This window comes from Bombina bombina, chromosome 5 (genome assembly GCF_027579735.1).
Source record: "Bombina bombina isolate aBomBom1 chromosome 5, aBomBom1.pri, whole genome shotgun sequence".
NCBI classification, from domain to species: domain Eukaryota; kingdom Metazoa; phylum Chordata; class Amphibia; order Anura; family Bombinatoridae; genus Bombina; species Bombina bombina.
This window is the reverse complement of record NC_069503.1, coordinates 46,634,828-46,660,055: the sequence shown is the minus strand read 5'-3', so window position 1 is coordinate 46,660,055 and position 25,228 is coordinate 46,634,828. Positions and strand designations below refer to the sequence as shown.

Genomic DNA, 25,228 nt, shown 5'->3' with positions numbered 1-25,228 from the left:
GTTCTTTTGTCTGATTGGCTGCTGATTAACATGTGACTTCTCTGCATGTATTCTGGGAGATGTAGTTCAGTATTGAACTGAGCTTTGTTCCCCTCCCATTTACTTCCTGTGCAGCTGCTGCTGGGTGAGTGAGTCAGGCTGTGTATTGTGTGATAAAACGTTTTAGTCACTTTCTGGTCTTCTTAAAAATGTTATAATTTTTATAGAAGTACAGAGATTCCGGCTAACTGCTGAAAAGAATCCACAATCCAGGTAATGTAAAACAATTACAAAACTTTATTATAGTGCTCTAAAAACAAATACATAGGTAAAAACAAGATAGTCGATCAGCTATACTGATCAGACAAAACGGCAGGTACGTGCAAATTTATATCATTTTTATAAATGTTGCTCTTTTAATGCATCTTATTCACCTGCTTGTGCCATGCAATGGGATACTAAGTGCTGTTCAACTCTTTGTGTTAGTAAAGAGTTAATACACACTGCGCTGCTCTATGTGCTAGTGAAGGGTTAATACATACTGTGCTGCTCTCTGTGCTAGTGAAGGGTTAATACACGCTGTGCTGCTCTCTGTGCTAGTGAAGGGTTAATACACACTGTGCTGCTCTCTGTGCTAGTGAAGGGGTTAATACACACTGTGCTGCTCTCTGTGCTAGTGAAGGGTTAATACATACTGTGCTGCTCTCTGTGCTAGTGAAGGGTTAATACACGCTGTGCTGCTCTCTGTGCTAGTGAAGGGTTAATACACACTGTGCTGCTCTCTGTGCTAGTGAAGGGGTTAATACACACTGTGCTGCTCTCTGTGCTAGTGAAGGGTTAATACACACTGTGCAGCTCTCTGTACTAGTGAAGGGTTAATACACACTGTACTGCTCTCTGTGCTAGTGAAGGGTTAATACACACTGTGCAGCTCTCTGTGCTAGTGAAGGGTTAATACACACTGTGCTGCTCTCTGTGCTAGTGAAGGGTTAATACACGCTGTGCTGCTCTCTGTGCTAGTGAAGGGTTAATACACACTGTGCAGCTCTCTGTGCTAGTGAAGGGCTAATACACACTGTGCTGCTCTCTGTGCTAGTGAAGGGTTAATACATACTGTGCTGCTCTCTGTGCTAGTGAAGGGTTAATACACACTGTGCTGCTCTCTGTGCTAGTGAAGGGTTAATACACACTGTGCTGCTCTCTGTGCTAGTGAAGGGTTAATACACACTGTGCTGCTCTCTCTGCTAGTGAAGGGTTAATACACACTGTGCTGCTCTCTGTGCTAGTGAAGGGTTAATACACACTGTGCTGCTCTCTGTGCTAGTGAATGGTTAATACACACTGTGCTAGTGAAGGGTTAATGCACACTGTGCTAGTAAAGGGTTAATACACACTGTGCTGCTCTCTGTGCTAGTGAAGGGTTAATACAGTCTGTGCTGCTCTCTGTGCTAGTGAAGGGTTAATACAGTCTGTGCTGCTCTCTGTGCTGGTGAAGGGTTAATACACACTGTGCAGCTCTCTGTGCTAGTGAAGGGTTAATACACACTGTGTTGCCCTCAGTGCTAGTGAAGGGTTAATACACACTGTGCTACTCTCTGTGCTAGTGAAGGGTTAATACACACTGTGCTGCTCTCTGTGCTAGTGAAGGGGTTAATACACACTGTGCTGTTCTTGTGCTAGTGAAGGGTTAATACACACTGTGCTGCTCTCTGTGCTAGTGAAGGGTTAATACACACTGCGCTGCTCTCTGTGCTAGTGAAGGGTTAATACACACTGCGCTGCTCTCTGTGCTAGTGAAGAGTTAATACACACTGTGCTGCTCTCTGTGCTAGTGAAGGGTTAATACACACTGTGCTGCTCTCTGTGCTGGTGAAGGGTTAATACAAACTGTGCTGCTCTCTGTGCTAGTGAAGAGTTAATACACACTGTGCTGCTCTCTGTGCTGGTGAAGGGTTAATACACACTGTGCTACTCTCTGTGCTAGTGAAGGGTTAATACACACTGTGCTGATCTCTGTGCCAGTGAAGGGTTAATACACACTGTGCTGCTCTCTGCGCTAGTGAAAGGTTAATACACACTGTGCCGCTCTCTGTGCTAGTGAAGGGTTAATACACACTGTGCCGCTCTCTGTGCTAGTGAAGGGTTAATACACACTGTGCCGCTCTCTGTGCTAGTGAAGGGTTAATACACACTGTGCTGCTCTCTGTGCTAGTGAAGGGTTAATACACACTGTGCTGCTCTCTGTGCTAGTGAAGGGTTAATACACACTGTGCAGCTCTCTGTGCTAGTGAAGGGTTAATACACACTACATCTCTCTTTGTACTTGGGCATGGTGTAGCTATAACCTTCCTGACACATTTTGATTCTAATTTGGGTATCTCCAGATAGCTCTTCAAAAATATATTATAAAGTTCACTTACACTCATATTAAAAATATATTATAAAGTTCACTTACACTCATATTAAAAATATATTATAAAGTTCACTTACACTCATATTAAAAATATATTATAAAGTTCACTTACACTCATATTAACACTGTCAAAAAAAATGTTACATAATATATTGCACACAAAAGTTATCACAGCATGCGTTCTCAAGTGTTAGAAATATAAACCCGCTAAAGAGTATACAGTATATATGTGTATATCAGACCTAGGCGTGTGGCTGAAGTGGAGACCCCCATGGTACAGTGCACCTGAGGAAGCTGTGTCTGAAGGAGAGAGTCAGGTTTCTGTGAGAGACAGAAGATTGAGAGAGATAAAGAAGTCATGGATAGAAGTGAGCTTGTTGCAAACAGAGCGAGAGTTCCAGAGTGCACAAGTGAAGGGGGCAGTGGCTTTAGATGCAAGAGGGATGAGAATAAGGTTACCAGAATTTTGTTTTTGAAGTCTATTGAAAGGCACACATGGGGGTGCAAGGCTAGGAAGTTGTGGGGGCCAGGATTGGGGGAGATGTCACCAGCAGCTAGAATAAGCAAAAGGGAGAGTGACATGAGATGAGATGCTGATTTACAGTAATGTTTTTGGGATGAGGTGCAAGGGGGAGAGTACAGGTAGCCCTCAGTTTACTCCGGGGTTAGGTTCAAGAAGGAATGGTTGTAAATTGAAACCGTTGTAAATTGAAACCCAGTTTATAATGTAAGTCAATGGGAAGTGAGGGAGATAGGTTCCAGGCCCCTCTCAAAATTTTCATAAGTAACACCCAATACATTAATTTAAAGCTTTGAAATGAAGACTTTAAATGCTAAACAGCATTATAAACCTAATAAAATAATCACACAACACAGAATATATAATTAAACTAAGTTAAATGAACAAAAACATTTGCTAAACAGCATTATAAACCTAATACAATAATCACACAACACAGACTTCACTTGCATTTTTCTGCAAACAGTTCTTTCTATGCATTTCAATCTGGACTGATTTATAGACAGGAAGATCTTGTTCCTTTGAAATCTGCTTGATAGCTCAGGTCTGGTTAAACTGATTAATTTCAGCTTGCTTGGCTTTGCTGCAACACAAGCGGACAGCTCCACCTACTGGCTATTTTAATAAATGCACTGCTTCTCAATGCTTTTCAATAGCAGTCACATGACTGGAAAAAAGGTTGTTATTCTGAAACGGTGTAAATTGAACCGTTGTAAAACGAGGGCCATCTGTATTTAGGAATGTGTAAAGTTTGTGAATACAAAAGTAAGGTGAGGTTAAAGGGATATTCCAGAGAAAATTGGAAACCACATGGGTGCATTTCGATATTGAACAGAAGCAATTTTGTAATATACATGCATTAGCAAAAATGCTTCTAATAAAAGCTATCACTGTTTCAAAACTGTATTTAGGTATGCACCGTGCACCAGCATTTTAATCACAGCACTTGCTCAGAGAGCCTAAGGTGCTTGTGCCATCTGGTAATGACTCAATTTGTTAATTGCTGACATGATACAAGCCCCAGTGATGATCTGAGCAGCTGCCTTATTTAAAATGTGAGTGCAGTGACAATATCTAGCTATGTTTCATGTGCACGTGCAGAGAAAAATGTTAACACTAAAGCTGTGATAACTTTTACTAGAAGCATTTTTGCTAATACATTTATATTGCAAATATGTTTCTATGCAAAGGTGTAATTAATCTATGTGCATTAAGATTGTGACTGGAATGTCCCTTTAAGAGAGATGGGCTAATGAACAGAGCAGATGGTGAGGGGGAGGAGTAATTGAATAAAGTAGTTTGTTGTAGAGACAAAAGGTAGCAAAAAGAAATATGAAGATATTGAGCATTTTTACAAAATAGGCAAATAGTGGTTAAAACTCAGTGTTAAACAGAACTTGTCTAATCCTTGTTCAAATATTGTATAATTATTTTATCCAATTCTTTGTGCCTCACTTATAGATGTTCACTTAATTCTTGTATAATTCTTTGTGCCTCACTTATAGATGTTCACTTAATTCTTGTATAATTCTTTGTGCCTCAATTATAGATGTTCACTTAATTCTTGTATAATTCTTAGTGCCTCACTTATAGATGTTCACTTAATTCCTGTATAATTCTTTGTGCCTCACTTATAGATGTTCACTTAATTCTTGTATAATTCTTTGTGCCTCACTTATAGATGTTCACTTAATTCTTGTATAATTCTTTGTGCCTCACTTATAGAGGCTAAAGTTCAGACAAACAAATTTACCTCACATAAAGATTTTGAGGCTTTAGATCAAAAATTAAAATTTTATATTGACAAACTTAAAGAGGAACTAAGTGAGACAAAAAAAAATTGCAGAGAGATTGGTCAGACCACCAAAAAGGCAATATATATAAAGCCAATTTTAAGCGTAGGAATGTGAGACATACACAAGAAAACAGAGGTAAGAATACTGCAGTAGAAATTTCCTCTACAGAATCTGAATTTTCAGATGAGGAAGTAACACAAATAGCCACAACGACTGCTATATCACCTACAACCGAACCATCCATAACAAGGATTTTTTTAGAGAAGGATCTGTTCCCACCAAAAAGAACTATAAGAACAAGGCAACAAACCAAGACAAAATCGACCAAACAAAAATGACAGAGGAGAGATTACAAATTATAAATTTGGCAGGAATTACTCTGAGGCCAGAACACCATACTTTATTATAAAAGGGACTTTCATTTATTCCTACCCCTAAATAGGACACCTTTAATTGGGTCAAAGATACACACCTTTTTGCTAGAAAGTTGGCACTACATAAATATCATAAGGAGGCTAACAAAGCTTGCCTCACTGATTTGGGAGTGGCGGAAGAGGATCAATTTGATGGTAACACTGCTTGATGAGAATGATGACACTGACTGTGTCCAAACAAGCAGTGGTGTGAAACCAAAAAGCACTTTTATGCCCACTATCTCAAAATTTCCAACTATAGACAAGTTTGTTACATTGGTAACTACTGAACTAGAAGCACTTAATTGTAAAAGCAAGACTAAGAAGAATCTTAGTTTTAAAGAAAGAAAAGCATTGTCAGAACTGAAAAACAATCAGGATATAACAATTAAGAATGTCGATAAGGGCGGTAATTTAGTTATCATGTCAAATACACAATACAAAAAGATGTGTCTTGATATCTTACTAAACACAGAGAATTATCAAACTTTAACTAAGGACCCCACAGTGATATTCACAAAAGAATTAAAATCAATACTAGATAGAGGGTATGGTGAAAGATTCATCACTAAATCTGAATATCAATATATGTGTGATCTGAACCCAGAGTAGCAACCTTTTACAGCCTGCCTAAGGTTCATAAAGATCTTGTGACACCCCCGGGAAGACCAATTGTGTCTGGAAATGGATGCTTGACAGAGAAAGCCAGCATTTATATAGACAAGAAACTAAGAGATATGACTAAGAGATAAGACGAGGCCCACAATAGGCCAAAACGTACGTCTGGGGTTTTGCTGTTTCTCTTGTTCAGAGAGGGATTGCCTGGTATTTCGGAGCTGGACTGTACTGTGAAGTCAGGATCAGACTGATATGCTACAGGAGAGTTCTCTGTGAAAGGCACATACTGAGCAAAAAGAGGCTGCTTCTAGGGTGGTAACTAGCCATAGAACAAGCTATTATGCTATTGTTCGTTCCCAGGTTGAGCGCTTCTCTCTTTTTATTTATGCAAATTATGACACTTAGGGAAGTCTCCCTAAGTGTGATGCGGGAATCCAGACGTGGACCCGTTGCTCGGTGTGCCTAGAGGGATATGGCTGCACCTCACTGACGAGGCCCACAATAGGCCGAAACGTACGTCTGGGGTTTTGCTGTTTCTCTTGTTCAGAGAGGGATTGCCTGGTATTTCAGAGCTGGACTGTACTGTGAAGTCAGGATCAGACTGATATGCTACAGGAGAGTTCTTCTCTGTGAAAGGCACATACTGAGCAAAAAGAGGCTGCTTCTAGGGTGGTAACTAGCCATAGAACAAGCTATTATGCTATTGTTCGTTCCCAGGTTGAGCGCTTCTCTCTTTTTATTTAAAGAAACTAAGAGAGTTTGTACACACACTGACATCATATGTCCAAGATACTAAGAATGTTCTAAAATGTTTAGAAAATATCCATGTAAATGAGAATACGCTACTTGCAAGCATTGATGTTGAGAGTCTTTACTCAAACATCGCTCACTCTAGGGAAACAAGCTATACAGTTCTTTCTTCGAATGACCAACCCGAAAGGTAGTCCATCTGATGATTTTGTAATAGATCTCCTTGATTTTTTGTTACAACACAATTATTTTCTTTTTGATAACAAAGTATGATTGCAGAAAAAGGGCACAGCGATGGGTACATGCTGTGCCCCGACATATGCCAATTTGTTCTTAGGGTGGATTGAACATACATACATCCTAAACGAAGATATGAATCCATTTATGAAATATATGGATCTGTTTATTCGCTATATTGACGATATCCTGATATTATGGACTGGTTCAAAGGATGAGTTCACTAATTTCATGTCTTGGCTAAACAATAATACCCATGGTATGCGTTATACCTCTACAATTGAAGAATCTCCTTTTTGGACTTAGAGATTAAGAAAGAGCTTGATGGGTCCCTAAGTACCAAATTATTTAGGAAGAAGACTTCAACCAACAATCTCCTTAATTGGAAGAGTTACCATCCCAAAAGCCAAAGGATGGGCATTCCATTTGGCCAATACTTAAGGGCTATGCGAAATTGCATCACTCTGGAGGACTTTGAGTTAGAAGCAAAGGAATTGAGGAAAAGGTTCAAAGAAAAGGGATATCCAAATGCCTCAAAAAAGCATACCAACGAGTGAAAGCGATAGAGAGAACCTCTCTATTACAAGAAAAAAGAGATACCAATGTGGACACTGTTACTAAGCAAATCAGGATTATAGGCACTTTTGATGAAAAACATAGCAGCATTCACAATATTTTTCAAAAACATTGGCATGTACTGCAAGATGACCCCGATCTGTCAGAGGTAATTTCGGAAAGACCGAATATAACTAACAGGAGATCATATAATCTTAAAGATACTCTGACCAGAAGCCATATTGTCCAAAACAAACAGAGGACATGGCTACAAGAAACAAAAGGGTTCTTTAAATGTGGCCGCTGTCAGGCATGTAAAAATATGTCCCCCATGAAGAATTTTGTGCACCCACGAACAGGGAAAAACTACCCAATTAATGAGTTAATGAACTGTAGAACCAAAGGTGTAATATATGTTGCCATGTGTAAATGCCCCCTAATCTATGTAGGCGAAACCTCAAGGGAGCTAAGAACAAGAGTTTTAGAACACATGGGTGACATCAAATGGGACCGTAATGTACCAGTGGCTAAGCATATGAACACCGTTCATAGTCAAGACAAATATCAAGTACATTTTTTTGCCATTGAACAACTGAAAGCAAAAGGCAGAAGGGGTGATATCAATAAACTACTCTTGCAAAAAGAATATAGATGGATACATGAATTAAAATCGGCATCACCCAAAGGTTTGAACAAAGCTATTTCTTATAAAAGCTTCCTTTGATGATAGTATCCATTCAAAAGAACTTTACTAGATTACTATAAATACATTTGTAATACATTATAGGCTTTTGGGATTTTTGAAAAATAACAGAGTATGGAATATATTAACCAATTACACAACATGCTTATGGTACTGATTACAAAGCTACTTTGTCATACTGATAAATGGAGCTGTAACAAGATTATTTTTAGTAACTGACTTTAATAATCAAAGGATGAGTCACTCCAAATTTCAGATAAGACTGCTTAATATAATGTATCTGACTAGCTGACACTCACACACATCCTGTACCTAAATTCATGGCATTTTCAACCTTTTTAACAAAATCCCCCTATAGATGAAATGAAAGCCTACGAAATGAAAACTTTTTTTGATCACAATGGGGGGTAGTTATCAAGCCATCTACTTTACCTGCCTTCGCCGGTCCAATACGCCTGCCTAAGCTCGCCTACCATCGCCGCCGCGGACCTTCAAAATTTCGCCTAAGTTATCAAAAAAGCTGTCAAAAAGCCGCGCACCAAGTACGGGGCGATGAGCAGCGGACTGTGAGAGTTATCACTCATTCGATCTCGCTGCTCTTCGGCTTTTTGACAGCTTTATTGATACCCCTGTCACTAAGCACCCACACTAACTACACTGTTCTACCCCCTATACCGGCGCCCCCGGAGCCCCCCGCAACTCAATAAAGTTATTAACCCCTAAACCGCCGCTCCTAGACCCCGCTGCAACTCTTATAAATGTATTAACCCCTAAACCGCCACTCCCGGACACCGCCGCCACCTACATTATACCTAGTAACCCCTATCCTGCCCCCCCTATACCACCGTGTCACACCCGTATGGGAATCTGAGGAATACAAAATAATTTCGCTATCAATGGTAAGACCTCAATTGCTGAGACAAAATAAAATCTAAATTAATGTAGCAGAAAGTTACTGAAGAGTACAATGAGAGGTTGTATCTTCATTTGTAACACCAAGCTGTAATTTCTATAATGGTGGTGTAAATAAGATTACCCTATAGCTGCCACATGTGCAGAGGAGTGCACTGAGGAAATGCAGCAGGGAAATCGGTTTACACCCCAGAGGTCAGATAAGGCATATAGGGCAGAACTAAATAAAATATGAAGCAGAAACTTCTATAAAAATTAATCAATTGTTAGTGCAGGAAATATAAGCGGATGAGGTGTAATTGAACCTATTAAAATTAAAGTCTTATAGAAAAATATGAAGGTTGTATATTGTCCAAGTAGCATAAAATCTCAATAGGAGTGGAATTTAGGTGCAGGATACCACAGCAAAATACTTATGAAGTTTAGGGCTTACCGGAGATCAATTCGTTGAGAGAGCTGTGCGATACAAGTGTGGTTACAGAGCGCTGTGTCAGTCAGACTGTGCTGAAGTTGGCGTGTGACGTCACCGCCGCCTGGCTTGGATGAGCGTGGTTGTATCCCAGCTGACTGCCGATGCAGTGTAATCCGGAGCAGAGAAAATACAGAGCAGTAGAGATGACAAAGCGTTAGAGAGCGCTGTGGATTAATAGCAGAATGTAATTTTGTCAAATGCTGAATCGTAGGAATGTGAACAGCGTTCACTTTGGCAGTTTGTGATCAGGTCGCGTGGATCCGTCTGTTGAAAACTCAGTACACAGCAGGAGTTGGCTTGTAGTGTATCAGAGGTATAACTTCAATACTAAGCAACTTGTGAAGTGGGAGGCAACCTTAAATAGGGTGGAGAGGATAAGGTGAGCAGAAAATTAAAGGAACAGTGATTACTGACAGGTAGTATGAGAGGAATCCCTGACAGAATCCCCCATCTAATGAGCAACTCCCGGGGCTCATGGTCCAGGGCGGTCAGGGTTTCTTTGATGGAAACTGGAAACCAGACGCGGTGCTGAAATGTTGCTGGCAGGTTCCCAAGAGTTTTCCTCCTTGGAGTAGCCCTTCCAGCTGATGAGGTATTGTAGAGCTCCTCGGTACAGGCGGGAGTCGAGAATAGATCTTATTTCATACTCGACATTTGGATCAATGGTAACGGTTGGAGTAGACCGTTGATTTGAGATGCGTCTAACCTCCCTATAGGGTTTTAATAGGGAGACGTGAAATGTTGGGTGAATCTTTAATGTGTCAGGTAACTTGAGGCGGACAGCATTTGGATTGATCACTTTCTCAACTGGATATGGTCCAACGAAAAGAGGGGAGAGTTTTCTGGATGGAGTATTCATTCTCAAGTTTTTTGTAGAGAGCCATACTAAGTCGCCTATTTGGTAGACTGGAGGAGTTCTTCTGTGTTTGTCATAGTAATGTTTTTGTATGTCTTTGGCTCGTTTTATGGAGGATTCGATATAGCTGACATTTGAGGATATGGAGTCAGACAATTCCGAGATGCAGGGAGAGAGGGACTGTGAAGTAGGTAACAACTGGAAAGAAGGGTGAAAACCATAATTTGCAAAGAACAGGGTTTGATTGGTAGTGGAATGTAACGTATTATTATAACAGAATTCTGCATAAGGTAAACGTTCAGACCAATGGTCTTGTGGTGTAGAACAGAATGCTCTCAAGAATTGCTCAAGCCACTGATTACATCTTTCCGTCTGTCCATTTGTTTGTGGATGATACGCAGTGGTAAGTCTTCTGTCGATGTTGAATATTTTACAGAATTGCGACCACAACTTGCTGGAGAATTGTGTGCCCCGATCGGAAAGGATAGTAGTGGGTATACCATGGTATTTGATAACATTGGAAATAAGTAAACGGATAGTCTCCATAGCAGTAGGTAGTTTGTTATATGGAATAAAATGACACATTTTTGTGAACAAATCCACAACAACAAGAATGGTGGTGTTTTTTGAGGAAAGAGGCAGGTCAACAATTAAAATCAAGTGCAATGTCGGACCATGGCCTCTTTGGTGTAGGTAGAGAAAGTAGCAAGCCATAGGGGGGCTGTTTTTCCTTTTTTGAAACTATACATGTACTACAAGTCTGAACATGGTTTTTTATGTCAGTGGTCATGTGAGGCCACCAATAGTTTCTGTTAACTAATTCTAAAGTCTTGGTAATCCCTGGATGCCCAGCGAGTAGAGAGTCATGTACAGAGTGGAGGAGAGTAGATCTGAGAGTAGGTGGGATGTATAATTTAGAGTTAAAGTAGTAGCAGCCGTCAGGTTTGATAGTAAGATCAAGCTCCGCCTTTGTTTGATCCTTTCTTTGTTCGATTTTTAGGATAGGTGGGAGTCAGTGGTGAAACAGAGAAAATTTTGAGGTGGGATAAGAGATTGTTGAAGGGATGGTGAAGGTTTGTCCACTGGCATACGTGAGAGGGCATCCGCCTTCTGATTTTTTCCAGATGGACGAAAAGTAATTAGGTAATTAAACCTTGATAGGAATAGATTCCAGCGGACTTGTCTAGCAGATAAGGTCCTAGTAGACTTTAGGTACTGTAAGTTCCTATGGTCGGTATAGATTAGAATAGGAATAAGAGTCCCTTCCAACAGGTGTCGCCAATGTTCCAAAGATAGCTTTATAGCGAGTAACTCTTTATCCCCGATGGGATAGTTTTGTTCAGCCAAATTCAGGGTTCGTGAGTAGTAGGCGACAGGGTGTAGGGGTTTTTTCAAGTCTTCCCTCTGAGACAAGATTGCGCCTACTGCATAGTTGGATGCATCGACTTCCAGAACAAATTGGTATTTTGGGTCAGGGAACCGGAGGATGGGAGCAGTGGTAAATTTTTCCTTGAGGAAATCAAATGCTTTTTGAGCATCAGAGGACCATTTGAAAGTTCTATTGGATTTTGTTAATGAAGTAAGTGGAACTGTGAGCTTGGAGAAATTTTTTATAAACTTTCGATAAAAGTTCGCAAATCCCATAAAACTTTGTACCTGTTTTTTGGTTTTAGGGATGGGCCACTGTAGAATTGTATTGATTTTGTTGTCCTCCATACGAATGCCTGCTGGGGAAATTTCGTAACCTAGAAATGAAATAGACTGCGAATTGAATATACATTTTTCAGCCTTTGCGTATAGATGGTTACTTCTAAGTCTGGAGAGAACTTGTTTTACATGAGTGATGTGTTCAGGTAAGGACTTGGAGTATACTAGTATATCATCCAGGTAGATGACAATGTAAACATCCAGGATATCTCTGAACACGTCGTTGATAAGATGTTGAAAAGTAGCAGGGGCATTACATAACCCAAATGGCATGACGACGTATTCGAACAATCCGTAGCGAGTTCGAAACGCCGTCAACCATTCATCCCCAGATCTTATTTGGATTAGGTTGTAAGCCCCCCTTAGGTCCAATTTAGTGAAGTATTTGGCCCCTTCAAGTCTCTCTATGAGCTCCGGAATCAACGGTAAAGGGTACCTATTTTTTATGGTAATCTGATTCAATTTTCTATAGTCGATTATGGGTCTTAGTGAACCGTCTTTATTTTTCACGAAAAATATCCCCGCTCCTGCGGGAGAAGTAGAGGGGCGTATGAAGCCTTTTTTTAGATTTTCATGGATATAAGTTTTTAGATGCAGAAGTTCGGGGTTCGACAGAGGGAATATATGCCCACAGGGTATTTCAGATCCTGGAATGATATCAATGGGACAATCGTATTTACGATGAGGGGGTAGGTTTTCACTTTCTGTCTTACTAAAAACATCAATGTACTCTTTGTACACATCAGGTACAAGGTTTTCAGGTGAGACTTCGGTTGTCTGTAGGACAGTGACCGGAAAACAATTGTTAATACAGTGAGGAGAAGAGAAGGTCAGTGAGTTGTTAGACCAGTTTATAGTTGGATTGTGAGTTTTAAGCCATTGAATACCCAGAACCACAGGGGAGACAGGTGAACAGATTACATCAAAAGTAATAAACTCTCTATGGTGGTCAGTGGTACTCACCAGGAGGGGTACGGTTTCATAGACCACAGGACCAGTAGTGATTTCTCTACCATCTATCCCCCTAAGAAAAACAGGAGACTTTTTCTGAGTTAGTGGTATTTTATTTACAGTGACATATTCCTTATCTATGTATGAGGCAGTGGCTCCGGAATCAACTATCGCGGATGCGCTGGCCCGCTGTTGTTCCCACTGTAAGAGAAGAGACAGTGTTAAATAAGAATGAGTTTGTACCTGGGTAGTACAACAAAAAGGCTGGTATGAAATCTTACCCTTATTCTGTCTGAGAAGGGATGGACAATCTTTTACTGTGTGATCGTCAGAAGCACAGTATAGACAAAGATTTAGGTTGCGTCGTCTGAGCTTTTCTTGGGGAGAGAGAGGACCTTTTACGAATCCTATGTCCATAGGTTCGGGCAAGCTTTTAGTAGAGGAAGTAGTATGTGAGGTAGTGACTTGTTTTTTGTAAGGGAAATCATGTGAAGACCTCTCTTGCTGCCTTTCTCTGAGGCGTCTGTCTATGGTGATGGACAGGGACATCAATTCTTCGAGTGTAGGGGGTAGATCTATTCGTGAAAGTTCATCTTTAATAGCGTCAGACAGACCCAATCTAAACTGGTTCCGCAATGATAAGTTGTTCCACCTCGTGATCTTTTGGCCATCTTTCTTGAATGTCGGTGATGTAGTCTTCTACAACCCTCTTTTTTTGTTTCAAAACCTCTCATGGCTGTTTCTGCGGTAATCTGTTTGTATGGGTCATCTTACAACTGGACCCTTAGCTGTGAAGAAATTCTCTAATGAGTTTAAGATTTCTTCGTTGTTCTCAAAGAATGTGTTCGCCCAAGTACGGGGTTCACCTCTTAAGTATGATATCGTAGTAAGAACCCTCACCCTATCAGTAGGATAGGTATGGGGTTTTAATGCAAACATGAGCAAGCATGCGTTTTTGAATTCTCTATACTGGGATCTATCCCCATGGAATTTCTCTGGCGGACTAACTTGGGGCTCAGTGCCAGGAATTCTTTTGTCAACCACATCCCTAATATAAGCTTTTATAGTCTCATTCTCTGTTTTGAGGGAATTGAGACCATCAGTTAATAGATCAACCCTTTGTTGAAGGGCAATTATGTGTGGGTTAGTCTCAGCTGGGTCCATATTACTTTAGGGCTTAGTATTCTGTCACACCCGTATGCGAATCTGAGGAATACAAAATAATTTCGCTATCAATGGTAAGACCTCAATTGCCGAGACAAAATAAAATCTAAATTAATGTAGCAGAAAGTTACTGAAGAGTACAATGAGAGGTTGTATCTTCATTTGTAACACCAAGCTGTAATTTCTATAATGGTGGTGTAAATAAGATTACCCTATAGCTGCCAAATGTGCAGAGGAGTGCACTGAGGAAATGCAGCAGGGAAATCGGTTTACACCCCAGAGGTCAGGTAAGGCATATAGGGCAGAACTAAATAAAATATGAAGCAGAAACTTCTATAAAAATTAATCAATTGTTAGTGCAGGAAATATAAGCGGATGAGGTGTAATTGAACCTATTAAAATTAAAGTCTTATAGAAAAATATGAAGGTTGTATATTGTCCAAGTAGCATAAAATCTCAATAGGAGTGGAATTTAGGTGCAGGATACCACAGCAAAATACTTATGAAGTTTAGGGCTTACCGGAGATCAATTCGTTGAGAGAGCTGTGCGATACAAGTGTGGTTACAGAGCGCTGTGTCAGTCAGACTGTGCTGAAGTTGGCGTGTGACGTCACCGCCGCCTGGCTTGGATGAGCGTGGTTGTATCCCAGCTGACTGCCGATGCAGTGTAATCCGGAGCAGAGAAAATACAGAGCAGTAGAGATGACAAAGTGTTAGAGAGCGCTGTGGATTAATAGCAGAATGTAATTTTGTCAAATGCTGAATCGTAGGAATGTGAACAGCGTTCACTTTGGCAGTTTGTGATCAGGTCGCGTGGATCCGTCTGTTGAAAACTCAGTACACAGCAGGAGTTGGCTTGTAGTGTATCAGAGGTATAACTTCAATACTAAGCAACTTGTGAAGTGGGAGTCAACCTTAAATAGGGTGGAGAGGATAAGGTGAGCAGAAAATTAAAGGAACAGTGATTACTGACAGGTAGTATGAGAGGAATCCCTGACACACCGCCACCTATAATAAAGTTATTAACCCCTATCCTGCGGATCCCGGACCTCGCCGCACCTAAATAAATAGTTTAACCCCTAAACCGCCGCTCCCGGACCCCGCCGCAACCTATATTAAACTTAATAACCCCTAATCTGCCCCCCCTACACCGTTGCCACCTATAATAAATTTATTAACCCCTATCCTGCCCCCCCTACACCGCCGCCACTATAATAAAATTATTAACCCCTAAACCTAAGTCTAATACTAACCCTAACACCCCCCTAACTTAAATATTAATTAAATAAATCTAAATAATATTTCTCTTATTAACTAAATTAATCCTATTTAAAACTAAATACTTACCTTTAAAATAAACCCTAATATAGCTACAATATAAATAATAATTATATTGTAGCTATCTTAGGATTTAGTTTTATTTTACAGGCAACTTTCAATTTGTTTTAACTAGGTACAATAGCTATTAAATAGTTATTAACTATTTAATAGCTAACTAGTTAAAATAAAGAGAAATTTACCTGTAAAATAAAAACTAACCTAAGTTACAATTACACCTAACACTACACTATACTTTAATAAATTATTCCTATTTAAAACTAAATACTTACCTGTAAAATAAACCCTAAGATAGCTACAATATAATTAATAATTACATTGTAGCTATTTTAGGATTTATATTTATTTTACAGGTAACTTTGTATTTATTTTAGCTAGTTAGAATAGTTATTAACTATTTAATAACTACCTAGCTAAAAGAAATACAAAATTACCTGTAAAATAAATCCTAACCTAAGTTACAATTAAACCTAACACTACACTATCATTAAATTAATTAAATAAATTAGCTACAAATAACTACAATTAAATTAAATAAACTAACTAAAGTACAAAAAATAAAAAAAATAAGTTACAAACATTTAAAAAATATTACAACAATTTTAAGCTACTTACACCTAATCTAAGCCCCCTAATAAAATAACAAAGCCCCCCAAAATAAAAAAAAATGCCCTACCCTATTCTAAATTAAAAAGTTACCAGCTCTTTTACCTTACCAGCCCTTAAAGGGCTTTTTGGGCATGCCCCAAAGAATTCTGCTCTTTTGCCTGTAAAATAAAAATACAACCCCCCTTAAATAAACCTAACACTACCCCCCTGAAGATCATCCTACCTTGAGTCGTCTTCAGCCAGCCGACCACCGATGGAACCGAAGAAGAGATCCAGAGCGGCAGAAGTCATCATCCAGGTGGCGCTGAAGAGGTCTTCCAACCGAGCGATGTCTTCTTCCAAGCGGCATCTTCCCCGACGGACTAACGACGAATGAAGGTTCCTTTAAGGGACATCATCCAAAGTGGCGTCCCTTCAATTCCGATTGGCTGATAGAATCCTATCAGCCAATCGGAATTAAGGTAGGAAAAATCTGATTGAAGTTCAATCAGCCAATCAGATTGAGCTCGCATTCTATTGGCTCTTCCGATCATGAATGCGAGCTTAATCTGATTGGCTGATTGGATCAGCCAATCGAATTGAACTTCAATCTGATTGGCTGATTCAATCAGCCAATCAGATTTTTTCCTACCTTAATTCCGATTGGCTGATAGAATCCATCAGCCAATCCGAATTGAAGGGACGCCTTCTTGGATGACGTCCCTTAAAGGAACCTTCATTCGTCGTTAGTCCGTCAGGGAAGAAGGATGTTCCGCGTCGGCGGGATGAAGATGGATCCGGAAGAAAGAAGATTGAAGATGCCGCTTGGAAGAAGACATCGCCCGGTTGGAAGACCTCTTCAGCGCCGCTTGGATGATGACTTTATCGGATGGAAGACTTCTTCAGCGCCCCTTGGATGATGACTTCTGCCGCTCCGGATCTCCTCTTCGGTTCCATCGGTGGTCGGCTGGCTGAAAACGACTCAAGGTAGGATGATCTTCAGGGGGGTAGTGTTAGGTTTATTTAAGGGGGGTTTGGGTTAGATTAGGGGTATGTGGGTGGTGGGTTTTAATGTTGGGGGGGTTGTATTTTTATTTTACAGGCAAAAGAGCAGAATTCTTTGGGGCTTGCCCCGCAAAAGGCCCTTTTAAGGGCTGGTAAGGTAAAAGAGCTGGTAACTTTTTAATTTAGAATAGGGTAGGGCATTTTTTAATTTTGGGGGGCTTTGTTATTTTATTAGGGGGCTTAGATTAGGTTAAGTAGCTTAAAATTGTTGTAATATTTTTTAAATGTTTGTAACTTATTTTTTTTATTTTTTTGTACTTTAGTTAGTTAATTTAATTGTAGTTATTTGTAGCTAATTTATTTAATTAATTTAATGATAGTGTAGTGTTAGGTTTAATTGTAACTTAGGTTAGGATTTATTTTACAGGTAATTTTGTATTTCTTTTAGCTAGGTAGTTATTAAATAGTTAATAACTATTTAATAACTATTCTAACTAGCTAAAATAAATACAAAGTTACCTGTAAAATAAATATAAATCCTAAAATAGCTACAATGTAATTATTAATTATATTGTAGCTATCTTAGGGTTTATTTTACAGGTAAATATTTAGTTTTAAATAGGATTTATTTAGTTAATAAGAGAAATATTATTTAGATTTATTTAATTAATATTTAAGTTAGGGGGTGTTAGGGTTAGTGTTAGACTTAGGTTTAGGGGTTAATAATTTTATTACAGTGGTGGCGGTGAAGGGGGGGCAGGATAGGGGTTAATAAATTTATTATAGGTGGTGACGGTATAGGGGGGGGCAGATTAGGGGTTAATAAGTTTAATATAGGTTGCGGCGGGGTCCGGGAGCGGCGGTTTAGGGGTTAAACTATTAATTTAGTTGCGGCGAGGTCCGGGATCTGAAGGATAGGGGTTAATAACTTTATTATAGGTGGCGGCGGTATAGGGGGGGGCAGGATAGGGGTTACTAGGTATAATGTAGGTGGCGGCGGGGTCCGGGGGCGACGGTTTAGTGGTTAACATATTTATTATAGTGGCGGTGGGCTCCGGGAGCGGCGGTTTAGGGGTTAACATATTTATTATAGTGGCGGTGGGCTCCGGGAGCGGCGGTTTAGGGGGTAATAACTTTATTTAGTTGCGGCGGTGTAGGGGGGACAGATTAGGGGTGTTTAGACTCGGGGTACATGTTAGGGTGTTAGGTGCAGACATCTCCCATAGGATTCCTATGGGATCCGCCGCCTCCAGGGCGGCGGTTTCAAAACCAGGTACACTGGGCCGGAAAAGTGCAGAGCGTACCTGCTAGTTTTTTGATAACTAGCAAAAGTAGTCAGATAGTGCCGCACTTGTGTGCGGAACATCTGGAGTGACATAAGAATCGATCTGTGTCGGACTGAGTCCGGCAGATCGAAGCTTATGTCACTAAATTCTACTTTTGCCGGTATCTAGGGCTTGATAACTAAGGCGAATCAGCCTCGCCACAAATACGCTGTGGAATTCCAGCATATTTGAGGTTGACAGCTTGATAACTAGGGGCCATAATGATTATGTTACAGCGTGTGACCGCCGAGGTATTGCGGGGAACACTTCCGCAATACACAATGCCGTTACTATGGCAACCATTGATTATAAGAGACGGACTATGAGGCTGGGCCGGCCCCTATGCCCTGACGAAGTCACGTACAGTGACAAAACGCGTCGGTGGGCTTGTTCAAGTGTGGTGTATAAGCAGTCTTTGAAGTTTAGGCTTGTTTATCTGGAATAACCGTGTTGCCTTTTAATGTAGCGCTATTATGTGCAAGGTATTTAATTAGTTTAGAGTGCCAACCGTTGAAAGTAAAAGGTTGATAGTGACAATATGCACATCCAACCAATCTTATATACTCTCGGCTAACTACTCTATCTAAAACTTTAAGTTACACAGGTCCTTTTAAACTAAGGCGTTTAGATATATATCAAGTGAACCAGATATAGTGTGAACTAGCACTTTACTTCTATCACGTATATGATTACGTTTGATAGTTTGTATCTAATCTGCCTATATAAGCCACAGTAAGTGATGGTAAGGATATATTGATACTGTTTCATGCTGTACATTGAGTACTAGTGTAATAATTGACACTTGAATGAATGATGTGTTTCAGCATATAGGGATACCAGCTAGAAACTGGGTTTAATCCCAGCAGTACGCAGGTAGGAGGACGCCTTTGAGCGCATAGTTTGTGTGCCTTGTTTGGAATGTTCCTGAATCCTGTTTACACATCCTCCATCCTCACATCACATTACATTTAACTGTCTAAGCACCAACTTGACCACACTGCCCTCATTTTTAACTTTTATTTTAATTTTATTGTTGGATCATCATATATGATGAAATATAGAAATAGATGATCATTTCCTATTTCTTTAATGTGATCCAATTTAAGAAAATTGTCTGTCTTTGCATATATGTTAAATAAAGTGTTATTTTTTATAAATTTATTCTAATACGTTTAGTGTGTAATTCAGCACTTGGCTTTCATGCCACAAACCCTTTGAATTCCCCTAATCTTATATTAATAATTCTTAGTGCCTCACTTATAGATGTTCACTTAATTCTTGTATAATTCTTAGTGCCGCACTTATAGATGTTTACTGTATTCTTGTATAATTCTTTGTGCCTCACTTATAGATATTCACTTAATTCTTGTATAATTCTTTGTGACTCACTTATAGATGTTTACTTAATTATTGTATAATTCTTAGTGCCTCACTTATAGATGTTCACTTATTTCTTGTATAATTCTTAGTGCCGCACTTATAGATGTTTACTGTATTCTTGTATAATTCTTTGTGCCTCACTTATAGATGTTCACTTAATTCTTGTATAATTCTTAGTGCCGCACTTATAGATGTTTACTGTATTCTTGTATAATTCTTTTTGCCTCACTTATAGATGTTCACTTAATTCTTGTATAATTCTTTGTGCCTCACTTATAGATGTTTACTTAATTATTGTATAAATCTTAGTGCCTCACTTATAGATGTTCACTTAATTCTTGTATAATTCTTTGTGCCTCACTTATAGATGTTCACGTAATTCTTTCTATAATTCTTTGTGCCTCACTTATAGATGTTCACGTAATTCTTGTATAATTCTTTGTGCCTCACTTATAGATGCTCACTTAATTCTTGTATAATTCTTAGTGCCTCACTTATAGATGTTCCCTTAATTCCTGTATAATTCTTAGTGCCTCACTTATAGATGTTCCCTTAATTCCTGTATAATTCTTTTTTTTTAAATATCTTTTTATTTATATCCAACACAATCAATACAAGTAAGAAACAATCGAAAAGGGAAACTACAGATAAATTACAGGCTTTTGTCCAGTGTAGGCAGTCTGCCTATCATTCAGATCGTATACAATATACAGATTCTACTAAAATAAAAACAAGGAAGACAATTCGCCTCGCAGGGCTGCCTTTTTAAACATTTGCTACCTCGCACAATTTCAACTTAAATTCGTTACTTTTATTGACTTAATCACTGTATCTGAAACTTAATGCATTCTTATATTACTTCCCTTAATTAGCTAATATATGTTCTAGATTGCGTTTTAGGACTATTTCTTTTTACTTTGAAATACCTTTGTATTTATTTCAGGTACAAATATAAGGTGACCTAAAAAAGGAACAGACTCGATTTCCTATATCGTTGTCCGCTTGATGAGCTCTGATAAATTCCGATTTGGTTCATTGAACACCAACAACAACAACAACAACAAAAAATAATAATTAAAAAAAAAAAATTCCATCCTTCCTCTCCCTCTTCCTTAAAATAACCTCGTGCTCCCCCCATGCGCCACACAAGTTGCTAACATTGACTCTCTGCTAAGATGACCACTGTATGGGTAATACTTCTGCCACAATTAACTCGATGAAGGGTAGTGCATTTTTAATTGGTTCTATAAATTGTTTTTGTAGCGGCATAGGCCAAGAACAAATGTATTTTTCCCATTTCTTGAAAAATTTCCTGTATTGTTTCTCTGCTCTGATTTTCAGATCTTGGCGTTCGATTATCATTTGTGTTTTAATATTGTTAATTAGTTTGTTCAGGCTTGGGGGTAGTGATGTCCCGAACTGTTCGCCCGCGAACGGTTCACAGCGAACATAGCTTGTTCGCATTCGCGTTTGTGGGCGAACACATGGCGATGTTCGATCTGCCCCTATGTGTCATCATTGAGGAAACTTTGACCCTGTATGTCACAGCCGTCTGACACATTAGAGCCAATCAACATCAGACACTCCCTCACAGACCCTCCCAGCTACTCGGAATCCGCCATTTTAGACTCATAACGACCTTGCTTTCTTAATGAGAGGACGTGTTGTGTTTTTGCTCCTGACATTAATAGGAAAAACATAGCTAGGCTAGTGTATTTAGTGTCCACTACAGTCCAGAAGGACTCCACTCATCTCTGCTGCAAGCACAGCACCCCAAAAAGCCCTTTTTAGGGCTATATTTCGTGCCATTTTGTTTTTTTTTCGTATTTTTTTTATTAGCATTTGCCTGGCTTTCAGCCTGTGTGTTTAAGGCTCACAGCATATGCTGTGATTACTGCCACCACTGATATCTCCCTAACAACATTAGTTTAAATTTAACTAACCAAAAATTTTAATTATTTTGCTAGTGTAATTTTTTTTCATTTTCTATCAGGCCTGTGTCACACAGCATATACTCTGGTTCATTGCTCTGTGCCAGCCACCAGTGTTAATATCCGTTTATAACATTATTTTAAATTTAATTTTTTTTATTTAAATCATTTTTCTAGTGTAATCTAATTACATTTACTATCAGGCCTGTGTCTGTCAGGCTCACTCAGCATTAATATACCTCATTTTTTTTCAGTCTTTTGGTTAATTGGTCTGTGCCAGGCAGCCACCCACCACTCATATCTTCTTCACCTTAATTTAAATATAAAAAAAAAAAAGTTTTTAAATTTGTTTGATAGTGTAATCTAATATAATTTTCTATCAGGCCTGTGTGTTTTGCTGACATACAGAGCCTACTGTGTTTACTTGCTGCCCTCCCTAGTCTATGAGCCACGACTCATATGTGTTTAACCTTTTTTTTAATTCCCCCCCCCAAAAAATAATTTAAATCATTTTTCTAGTGTAATCTAATAGTATTTTCTATCAGGCGTGTGTGTATCGGACTTACAGAAGTAGTAAGAAGTGAATACAGCGCCAACAAGAGGCCAAGGGATAAATATACTCACAGAGAGATAAAAGAAGATTATTTAATGAACCATGTTAAAAAGCATCAGTAATAAAAGACTATATATAAAAAATGTAAAAAGCACATATAAATAAAATTACAAATACAGGAATATCTTACAGAAGCGGCTCAAAGGGCCAAAGCTGATAATTACAATAAAAACAGAGGTAATAACAGGTGATCAGTGTGAGTGGTACACCAGAATAAGAGTGTATACTAATAAAACAGAATTAGCCTAAGTACAACTGTAGCAAGTGCATCAAGCAAAAAACTAATAAACAATAATACAAACAATAGTGTTCAAAATTAGTGTTACAAAAATAGTGTTCCAAAAAATAGAAAAATGCACTGCAGTGCAAAAAAAGGGGGGTAGCAAAATAATTGTATAGATACAATCAAATAGTGAGTGAGTGCAAATGGATATAAAAATGCTAGCTACTTAATCCAGTGAGGTTAAGATATAATTAAATAAAATACACAATATGCAATAACATAAAAAATAAAATACACAATATGCAATAACATAAAAAATAAAATATAAAATATAATCCAAAAAAGTGTTCAAAAAGTTGATCAACAAATGTTAGTGAAGAACAAAAATAAGTCAATCAAAACAAAAAAATGGAAAAAATGGGTGATGAAAAGCAAGGTGAAAGTGAGGAAATTGATTCCTTCCAATGTTAGTTACTTTAACAGATCCAAATTCCTGAGTGTGGTTGCTGAAGTAGCTAATTGGATCCTAGCACCTGTCAGCTGCTCCTATGGTATCCTAAAAAGTGTCCCTGTAAAAAAAGAAATTCACAACATAGTGTATCCAATATGAGAATGAAGTAAAGATTAAAGTAATGCTTACCAATATGTCAACGCGTTTCTGCCCTCAAAAAAGGGCCTTTCTCAAGACTAGAATATTGGTAATGGCAGCTGGCCTTATATACAGTTTAGAAGTAGCCTATATGGTAGTTTAATTGATTAATTGTATTGTTTGGGCGCCAAATTCCTCCACTTCCTGTGTAACATCTAAAAGATTCCCCCATAAAGTGTAGCATCACTTCCTGTGTAACATCTAAAAGATTCCCCTCCACTTCCTGTGTAACATCTAAAAGATTCCCCCATAAAGTGTAGCATCACTTCCTGTGTAACATCTAAAAGATTCCCCTCCACTTCCTGTGTAACATCTAAAAGATTCCCCCATAAAGTGTAGTATCACTTCCTGTGTAACATCTAAAAGATTCCCCTCCACTTCCTGTGTAACATCTAAAAGATTCCCCCATAAAGTGTAGCATCACTTCATGTGTAACATCTAAAAGATTCCCCCATATGGCAAACCGGAAGTATATACATTTTCCCAGATTAATTTTATACATATCTAAATATATAGGTCATTCAAAAGGCATGTATATGGCCTTAGATTTATCCAGTTGTTTCTTTCTCAATTGCCGGTATCTTTGTTTTGGCTTACCAGTTTCAAGCCCAATATCGGAGCTACCCGGTAGTGACGTAACCGTTGACGTCACTTCCGGTCCGGCGATATTACATAGACAAGCCGCTAGCAACATTAGCATGCTGTACAATGCTAATATATGCGGCTGTCAGTTACGCCTCCCATCTAGTATATTAAATCCTTAGAGAGCCCTGGGGATAAAGATGTCAGAACAATGCCCACCAATGTGTCAATAAAGGGGATAAGTGTCAAGGCACTATTGGCCCCCAAACGTTATAACGATAGATAAAGGCTATGTAATCACAAACATTGAGATTTACAAAAAACTAACACATATTTTATGTCAGTGGGACAAAGGCAACAATAAAAACAATAACGGCAAGTATTTTTGGAAATTAAATAACGGTTTTGTTATCTATTTCTCTTAAGTCCAAAGGGGTCAGATAATATTTTCTTTCTATAGCCATATTTTATATATCCATCATTATACTAGTAGATGGATTGAATGATCTCAAATATTATAATATGTGTTAACATATTGTCAAAGTGTGTTTAAGATACACTGGTAGTGGATTAAGTGATCTTAAATATTATAATATGTGTTAACATATTGTTAAAATATTTTGAGATATGTTTGAAATTTCATAAAGAGAAGAGAAGTTGTATATACTTTTATGGATCCTTCAATGTCATTGAGCCATGCTCAGATGGTAAGATCTCGCATATTTATAAGAAATAAAGTTATTTTAATTTATTTTATAAAAGATCAGAATCATAGTGAGAGGAGGAAGAAATTAACCTGTGATGAATTATTTACAGAGGGCAAACTGCTTAGTTATTAAAAAAGTCCTAGAATGTATTTATATATATATATATATATATATATATATATATATATATATCTCGTTTGCTCCAAAATTTGAGCATAGAGAATACAAAGTCCCAATAGAAACAATTTGGACTTAGTTGTCCATCTATCTGATATGTAAAATTAGTTATATGTATATAAAGATATAGATAAAACCAGGACATGGTATCTCATATTTAGCGAGAAATAAAAGGGATATGTACCTGATTCTGGTCGCATAAATATATTAGATTACAACGCCATCATAGTAATTGAATAAGGAAACTAGTGAAAGCTGGACAAGTCCAGTGTATAAATTTCTATGTCAGAGAAAGAAACATTCAAGTGTATGCTCATGAATGTAATTAAGGGTATATATATAAAAGGGTATATAAATAGGAAACAGTCTACATTTGCTGTTTAATAGTTGAGAACTAAAACAATAGAGGAAAATAGAGGAAAAAGCCTTCTTCTTATGTTAATAGGATAACTGTATAGATGTCCACACTAATTGCTTTGAAGATTGAATCTGCAAAACCTACTTTTAAATCATTCTAACCCACAATTATATAGTATTGTGGAGCTTAGATTTTAATGGTGATCAGAAGATCAAACAGAAGATGGTAAACAAATATGTGGTAGGGTGAAGGGTAACCTTAAGCAGACAAAAATTGATACGCAATTAATGAGTAAAAATGGATGAA

The 25,228-nt window shown here is 38.4% G+C and overlaps 1 protein-coding gene across 1 annotated transcript in view; it reads left to right on the top strand.

Annotated features, from left to right (window-relative positions):
- The first annotated feature begins 183 nt into the window (after nucleotides 1-183).
- The window catches only part of LOC128659806 (gastrula zinc finger protein XlCGF8.2DB-like), a 33,759-nt gene continuing 8,714 nt past the window's right edge, over nucleotides 184-25,228 (top strand). The window contains exon 1 of the mRNA XM_053713377.1: nucleotides 184-252. The gene's annotated coding sequence lies outside the window, so the exon portion shown is untranslated. The remainder of the gene's footprint in view (nucleotides 253-25,228) is intronic.